This window comes from Carcharhinus amblyrhynchos, chromosome 13, assembly GCF_965287045.1.
Source record: "Carcharhinus amblyrhynchos chromosome 13, sCarAmb.v2.hapA, whole genome shotgun sequence".
Taxonomy (NCBI): domain Eukaryota; kingdom Metazoa; phylum Chordata; class Chondrichthyes; order Carcharhiniformes; family Carcharhinidae; genus Carcharhinus; species Carcharhinus amblyrhynchos.
Window position 1 is genome coordinate 43657184 of NC_137336.1, and position 9048 is coordinate 43666231.

The 9048-nt window shown below is 42.3% G+C and overlaps 1 protein-coding gene across 1 annotated transcript in view; it reads right to left on the bottom strand.

Moving 5' to 3' along the window:
* Nucleotides 1–8524, bottom strand: part of cplx2b (complexin 2b) — a 245868-nt gene extending 237344 nt beyond the window's left edge. Inside the window, exon 1 of the mRNA XM_080201608.1 lies at nucleotides 8424–8524. The gene's annotated coding sequence lies outside the window, so the exon portion shown is untranslated. The remainder of the gene's footprint in view (nucleotides 1–8423) is intronic.
* Between the last annotated feature and the right edge of the window lie 524 nt (nucleotides 8525–9048).

Genomic DNA, 9048 nt, shown 5'->3' on the forward strand with positions numbered 1-9048 from the left:
GCACAAAGGGAGATGGTTGTGGATGTCAGTTACCTCAGTTGTCCCAGGATATTGCTGTAGGAGTTCCTCAGAGTAGTGACCTCAGCCCAGGAATCTTCATCAATGACCATTCCCCCATCATAAGATTAGTAGTTGGGATTTTCACTGATAACTGCACAATTTTCAGCACTATTCACAACTCTGTTGAAGTAGTTCATTGCAGCAAAAGGTGGCACAGTGACGCAATGATTAACACTGCTGCCTCGCAGTGCCAGGGACCCAGGTTCAATTCCAACCTTGGATGATTGTCTGAGTGAAGTTTGCATGTTCTCCTGTTGTTTGTGTGGGATTCCTGTGGGTTCTCCAGTTTCCTCCCACACTCCAAAGATGTGTGGGTTAGGTGGATTTGCCATGCTAAATTGCCTTTTAGTGTCCAAAGGTGTGTAGGTTAGGTGGATTAGCCATGTTAAATGTGTGGGGGGATGAGGGGAGGGGGTAAGTTGCTCTTTCAGAAAGTTGGTGCAGGCTTGATGCGCTGAATGGCCTCCTTCTAAGGTTCTAAATCCTGAACAACATTCAGGCTTGGGCTGTTATGTGGCAAGTAACAATCAGACCACATAAATGGCCTTCTCCAATAAGAGAGAATTTAACTATTTCCCCTTAACATTCAATGATATTACCATTACTGAACACCCATTGTATGCTGCTCATGAGCAGGTTAAAGCCTGAGAATCCTGTCATGAGTAACTCACCTCCTGAGCCTCCAAAACATGCCCACCATCTACAAGGCACAAGTCAGAAGCATGACGGAATACTCTCCATTTGCCTGGATGAGTACAGCACCAACAACATTCAGAAAGCTTGACACCATCCAGGACAAAACAGCCTTCTTGATTTGCACCCCATCCACCACTTTAAACATTCATTCACTCCACGATAACAGCAGCCTATTTCATCCACAAAATGCATTGCAGCAACTTGCCTAAGCTCCTTTGACATTACCTTCCAAACCCACCAGAAGGTCAAGGGCAGCAGAAGAGCGAGAATGCTGACAAGCTCCTTTCCAAACCAGTGATGATGTCATTGCTTCACTATCATTGGGTCAATATCCTGGAAGTTGCTCCCTAATAGCACTGCAAGTGTACCTACACCATATAGACTGCTGCGTCTCTTGGCAGCAGTTCCAACCATCAACTTCTCAAGGACAATGAGTGATGAGTAATAATTGCTGGTCTAGCCAGCACCATCGACAGTGAATAAGAAAAGTGTAATACCTGTTGTAGATAAACATTTGAAAAGATGCTAAAATATTTGGTGAGCGAACAATTCAAAAGCACACATTACGAAAATGTAACCAAAAATAAATGATCTACCTAAGTAAAATTACAATAGGTTTAAAACCTATTGGTTACATTTTCAAGATGTGTCCTTTTGAACAGTTCACCTTCTAAATCTCTTAAGATGTTCTTCATAAATGTATGATAGTTTAAACAGAGAAAAGTGGCTCTACTAGAGAAACAATGTAGTCTTTTAATTGAGGTATTTGATTTACATAAGCATAGAACAAGTTTAGATGTCAGGAGCACAATATTGCAGTGAAAGAAAAACTGAAATGCTGGATATACTCAATAGGTTGGGTAGCATCTGTTGAAATGAAGGCTCATTGATCTGAAACTTTAACTTTGTTCTTCACAGATGCTAACTGACTTGCTGAGTGTTTACAACATTTTATTTGGACATTTGGTTTTCATAAAGATTAATGATGTGTGGGCCTAAGCTCTGGCTCATGCGGTGATTGCTGCTTCACTGCATATGTTTTCAGCTGTAGCTGGTTTTGCGGTGTAGAAGGGCTAGAAAATAACGAGTGTCACGGTCACTGGTACTTTTCTGAAAATAATTTTGATTGTCTTTGAAGGTCAGAGAAGAAATTCCCAAATTGTTTCCTTGAACTGACCTTCTTTGTTTACCTTCTCAAAGTTGATTTAGCGGCTGTTGGTGGGTAGGGAGCATTAAAGAGTATGATGTTCAGTTGCACCAGTAAAATATGGAGACAGTTCTGGTGGACCAAATGGCTATTTCTTGCTCATCACTATTGTGCGTTCACAACTTGTTTGTGTTTAGTGCAAAGATTCAAAAGAGTGAGCATATCTTCAGGAGATAAGTACTACAATGTTATAGGATAGAGATCCAGGATTTATAGCAACTGGCATGGGCAGCATGGTGCCTCAGTGGTTAGCACTGCTGCCTCGCAGCACCAGAGACCTAGGTTCGACTTCTGGCTTGGGTCACTTTCTGTGCGGAGTCTGCTTATGCTCCCCGTGTCCGAGTGCTCTGGTTTCCTCCCACAGTCCAAAAGATGTGCTGGTTAGGTGCATTGGCCATGCTAAATTCTCCCTCAGTGTAACTGAACAGGCGCCAGAGAACAGCAACTACAGGATTTTCACTAACTTCATTGTAGTGTTAATGTAAGTCTTCTTGTGACACTAATAAATAAACTTTAAATTTTAAAACTTAGCTCCTTAAATCTGTTCCACTGCCATTCAAAGAAATCATGCCAGATCTGCAACCTAATTCTGTATAGCCTTTGACTTATATTCCCTCAGTGCCTTTGGTTAACAAAAAAGTCTATCAAACTGAGATTTGAAATCAATGACCGATTAATTGCTATTTAAGAACAAGAAATGTACAGCACAGGAATAGGCACTTCAACCCCCCCAAGCCTGTGCCAATCATGATATTCTAATTGAAAAAAAACCTTCTGCCCTTACTCGGTCTGTATCCCTCTATTCTCTTCCTATTCATGTACCCATTCAAATGCCTCTTAAATGTTGCCGATGTGTCTGCATCCACCACATCCACTGGCAGCGTGTTCCAGTCACTCACCACTCTGCGTGAAAAACTTTCCCCGCACCTCTTCCTTAAATTTCCCCCCACTCACCTTGAACCTCTGCCCCTTGTAATTGATACTTTCACCATTGGAAAAAGCCTCTGATATCCACCCTGTCTATGCCTCTCATAATTTTGTAGACGTCCATCAGGTCTCCCCTCAGCCTATGTCTTTCCAGTGAAAATAATTCTAGCTTATTCGACCTCTCCTCATCACCAACACCTGCAAGACCAAACAACATCCTGGTGAACCTTCTTTGCGCTCTCTCCAAAGCTTCCGTGTCCTTCTAATAGTGTGGTTACCAGAACTTCATGCAATATTCCAAATGCAGCCTAACTAAGGTTTTGTATAGCTGCAACATGATTTCCCAACTCCTGTACTCAATGCTCCAGCTGATGAAGTCAAGCGTGTCATATGCCATATGCCTTCTTAATCACCTTGGCCACCTGTGTTGCCACTTTTAGGGAACTGTGGGCCTACACACCCAGATCCTTCTGTATGTTAATGTTCTTAAGGGTTCTGCCATTTACAGTATAATTCAAACCTAAACTTGATCCTCCAAAATGCATGACCTCGTATTTGTTCGGATTAAACACCATCTACCAATTCTGTGCTCAAGTCTTAGTCTACCTATAACCTGTTGGCACTATGAGCAACTCCGCCAATCTTCATGTCATCCACAAACTTACTAATCAGACTACCCACATTTTCCTCCAGATCATTTATATATACTACAAACAACAGAGGTCCCAGCATTGATCCCTGCAGAACACCACTAGCAAGAGATCTCCATTCTGGAAAACAGCCTTCCACCACTACTCTCTGTCTTCTATGACCAAGCCAATTCTGTCTTCATCTAGCCAGTCCACCCTGAATCCCATGTGATTTTAATTTTTGTACTGGTCTGCCCTGTGGAATCTTGCCAAACACCTTACTAAAGTCCATATAAACTACATCCACTGCATTTCCATCATCAAATTGTTTTGTCACCACTTCAGAAAACTCAATCAAGTTGGTGAGACATGATCTTCCTCGTTAAAAACTATGCTGCCTGCCACTAACCAGTCCATTTTCCTCCATATGTGCATATATCCTGTCCCTCAGTATCTTCTCCAAACTCTCCCCCACCACTGATGTCAGGCTTACCAGCCTATAATTTCAGGATCCCCTGAAATCTTAAATCATCCTTTGTATGTCAAAGTATTTTTCTAATTTCACTCCTGAAATGTCTGCCTCTAACCATACCTGCTATCAACATACTCTGTTCTTTTTAATATTTTTAAAACTTTGACAATTGAACTCATTACCTTCAAAATTCTAGGAAATGCCACGAGTTTCTATAATCTCTTCATGTACTTTAACTTTCGGTGTCCAAGTATCATTCTGGTAAATCCAGGCTGCATGCATTAATCAAGAATAGTCTTCAGTTTAAGAAAAATTGCAGAAGAGCAAGACTGCAACATTTTAAACATTTTTAGATTATGGATCATGCTGCCTAGGACATGGAACCATAAAATCACTACAGTGCAGAAGGAGGCCATTTGGCCCATCAAGTTTGCACTGACATTCTGACAAAGCACCTTACCCAGTTCTACTCCCATAACCCCATGCATTTATCCCCACTAATCCCCCTAACCTACACATTTCGGGACACAAAGGGGCAATTTAGTATGGCCAATCCACTTAACCTGCACATTAGAACATAAGAACATAAGAAATAGGAGCAGGAGTAGGCCATCCAGCCCTTCGAGCCTGCCCCGCCATTCAATAAGATCATGGCTGATCTGTCGTGGCTCAGTTCCACATTCCTGCCCTCTCCCCATAACCCTTAATCCCCTCGCTTATCAAAAACCCATCAACCCGCATCTTAAAAATATTTAGCGAGGCAGCCTCCACCACCTCAATGGGCAGAGAATTCCAGAGATTCACCACCCTTTGAGTGAAGAAGTTCCTCCTCAACTCCGTTCTAAACCGCCTCCCCTTTATCTTGAGGCTGTGCCCCCTAGTCCTACTGTCCTTTCTGAGCAGGAAGAGCCTCTCCACCTCTATCCTATCCATCCCATTCATCATCTTATGCATCTCAATGAGATCTCCCCTCATTCTTCTAAACTCTAATGAGTACAAGCCTAGTTTATTCAGCCTCTCCTCATAGCTCAACCCCCTCAACTCCGGTATCAGCCTAGTAAACCTCCTCTGCACTCCCTCCAAGGCCAAAATATCCTTGCGTAAGTGCGGCGACCAAAACTGCACACAGTACTCCAGCTGCGGCCTCACCGATGCCCTATACAGCTGCAGCAAGACCTCCCTACTTTTATATTCAATTCCCCTCGCTATGAAGGCCAGCATCCCATTTGCCTTCCTGACCACCTGCTGCACCTGCAGGCTGGGTTTTTGCGACTCATGCACAAGGACCCCGAGGTCCCTCTGCACCGTCGCCTGCTGCAGTTTTTCGCCACGTAAGTAATCGTCCTTCCTACCATTATTCCTACCAAAGTGGACCACCTCGCACTTGCCAACATCTTGGGAGGAAACCAGAGCACCCAAAGGAAACCCACACAGACATGGGGAGAACATGCAAACTCCACACAGACAGTATCCCAAGGCTAAAATTGAACCCGAGTCCCTGGCACTGTGAAGCAGCAGTGCCAACTACTGTGCCACCATGTTTGTTGCCCAGCCATAGCTGCCTGAGAAATGGTGTTCCATTTCAGAGTTTTGCACATTTTGTATTAATAGAAAACAGTTAGCACAGCTGCAGCCTGAGTACAACTGCATCTCAAGTCTATTCTGTTCCCTATCTCCTACTAATGTCTATGGGTCTTTTTTTTCTTGGAATGGCCTGTGTCAGAAAAAGAGGGAAGACTTTTGAGTACAAATGAGGGTCTTTTAGACATTCAGTTATGCTTCCAGCTGCTGGCTGGCACTGTGAATTTCTGCCTGCCAGTGGAAGACCTCTGGGCTCAAAGATCATCTGGTATGGTAAATGGAGTACATGAAAGAACCAACTGACACACATCTTCAGCCTAGGATTCCCTTCACACTACAGAAGACCTGGTGCTAGTCCCAATACCTATTTTATTTGCACATAAGAAATAGGAGAAGTGTTAAGCCATACCCCATCTCAAGGCTGTTCTGCCACTCAACAAGATCTTCTTTGTCCTCAATTCCACTTTCCCTAGATTCCCTGAGATACCTGCCAGTGTGGGTTGCACACTGATCCTCCAGGTCCACAGTTCCCTAAAAGTGGCAACACAGGTGGCCAAGGTGATTAAGAAGGCATATGGCATATGACACGCTTGACTTCATCAGCCAGAGCATTGAGTACAGGAGTTGGGAAATCATGTTGCAGCTATACAAAACCTTAGTTAGGCTGCATTTGGAATATTGCATGGAGTTCTGGTAACCACACTATTAGAAGGACACGGAAGCTTTGGAGAGAGCGCAAAGAAGGTTCACCAGGATGTTGTTTGGTCTTGCAGGTGTTGGTGATGAGGAGAGGTCGAATAAGCTAGGGTATTTCTCAGGGCAAAAGATGATAACTTTCCATTTGGTGATTAAGCTGATTATGTCAATTACAATAAGTTTCAATGTGTTTGGTAGTTATGATTATATTTACAGAGTAATTTATATTAAGTTGGAAAATCTTCAAGTTTTACATATTTAGAAGTAAATATTAAGAAACACAATTGGATTGCAATTCAAATGTTTAAATTGGCAGTCATCTTATTTTCAAATTTAGCATGAAAATAAGCAATTTTAAAAATATTGCGTTATATTGAATATTTACCTTTAGTAGCACCTACGCCGACAATTTACCATTACATAAAACACAATATTTGCAAATCCATGAAATCCATGTATAATTTAACATCATGTAGACACGTTAAATATATTCATTGTTGACCTATGATGATGTAGAACCAAGCTTCATAGTATATTGAAAGACATACAAGTCTATTTAAAATGGGTCTGGTAAAATCCTGTTGATAAAAGGCAACATTAATAACATTTCTACCGTAATTTCAGCATCTATCTATTATTTGAATTTAGGAAAATAATGCAAACTACCCTGTGGTCTAAACAATCCAAACATTTTCAAATATAAATCCTATTAAGTAATGTGCTTGGGGATTAACCTTTTAGTCCAACAATTAAACTAATCCTGTAAGACAACAACCCACTCAAAAAAGGCTAAAATTCAGAGTTAGAAATACGTTTATTTTTATTTACCTATGAATGCAATTTTTTTAATAAAAGCCTACAGGTGACGACTGAACTGTTCTTGAGAGTTTAAGATGTGCAGTTCAACCTTTAGTTAATTACCTGTTGGATTTGTTGAACCATGCTTTCAAAGGCGTCTGTTTAAAAGTGGTGGAAGATCAGAAGGCAAACCGCCCTGCGCTTCTGCATTTATCTGTACAATCCTATTAACACAGTAATTGGAGCTAACCTGATAACATTGAGGCGTTTAGAACTAACTGCAGCTTTTATAAAATGCAACCACCTTGCATAGGACTACACATGAGTATCGGAGGGATGCAACCGTCAACTATTCTGATTGACACAAATTCCCCTTCGGACTCTTCAAGTCACCGGTTAACATGTACATTTTGCAATTCTTGTTCTGCAGTGTTAACAATATCCGGAGGCAGCGTGGACAATACACTGACACCATATGGAGTCGATAATAGCATCTGCAAATTGTTAATCATTGATAGCTGAACGTGCCAATGTATTTTGGATGCTGTTAACCGCTTCCGGTGCTCCTGTCTTATCGAGATTGCTAACTGTCCACTGCATTCACAGAACAACTATGAACACACATTTTCCAGCCGCTTATATACACCAACACACATTGCAACTCTAAATGCACACACAATAGGACTCCCTTCTCGACATTAAAAGGCGCGACGCTGCATATTAATGCTAATCTTTGCTGTGGTGTGAATTATTGTGGCGATCTCGTGTCATGTTGTGAGGAGAGAATCAAAACCTTCACCATTACGGAAACACTGGTGAGATCCAAGTGACAGTGTTCATGCTCACTACTTGAATGTATTGCCCTCATATGTCACTGGGTTTGGGAGGGGAGGGGGTTCGAATCGGCAACATCGTACCTTTTGGCAGTTGTGTTTACTCAGGCTTCATTTACTGTAACCTACATTCAAGTTTCTGCTTGGTGTATGCATGTCCCGGATTATTTACACCCGGTGGGGTTCCAAACGTAGCAGGCACAATGGTACACAGTGCCTTGTTCGCACACATGAAGTCGCTCTCTTTAAAATTCCAACTGAACACAGCAAGCTCGGACATTACCATTCTCTGATATCAACAAAAGGAGGCGGAAATCAATCAAGCCCCTTTTTATTATATACTGTAATTTATTGCTGGTGGGGATCGTTGGTGTCATTTGCATGCATGGAATTCCTGGGGCTGCTGCAAGGGCTGGGCCCTATTGTGGAAAAAAATGGAACTGCTACGCCCCCAAACCCAAAATATTAGCCATAGTTTGTTGCTCGAGAGAGAAGGGTGGTAGAGGGAGAAAAAAGATGCAAACCTTGTTGACGTGCTGAAGACCCGGGTGCTGAAGAGACAGCTCCTTCCGCGTCTTCCAGTTCCTAGTAAGAACAGTCCTCTCTCTCCGTTCGTGCTCTACCCCACTTCAGCTGCCGGAATAAAGACACTGCTAAAAATAGCTCCTTATGCCGTCTGCCTTAGATAAACTGACACATCTGTACATTTATCGGGTGTGTACTCACCTCCCTCCCGCCCCGCGATTGTTCACTTGAAGCGAAATCATACAGTCAACAAATGTGTATTTTTATATATATATGTATATATTCGCAGGCGACCCGCCCGTCACGTACGAGGCAGAAGTGTTTGAAAGATAAGGGGAATCTATTCATCCATTAACTGCAAACGGTGTAGTCTCGGAATAATAATAAACACAACTGAGGCATGAAGAGAGATAAGGAAAGAGCTAGATGGGGGTATTTATTGCATGGGCAATACTTGTGATTACACTCTGTGCTTAGTTATCTCAACTTAGCAAAAGGGAACAGTGGCAGCGACCATGGGGCATCGGCTATGTGATTAAAGTTACATTTTATGAAGTTTATACAGTTGAGAGCATACTACATTCCCGGCTGTAATGCTACCCGCCTCCAACAATTCTGAAATGT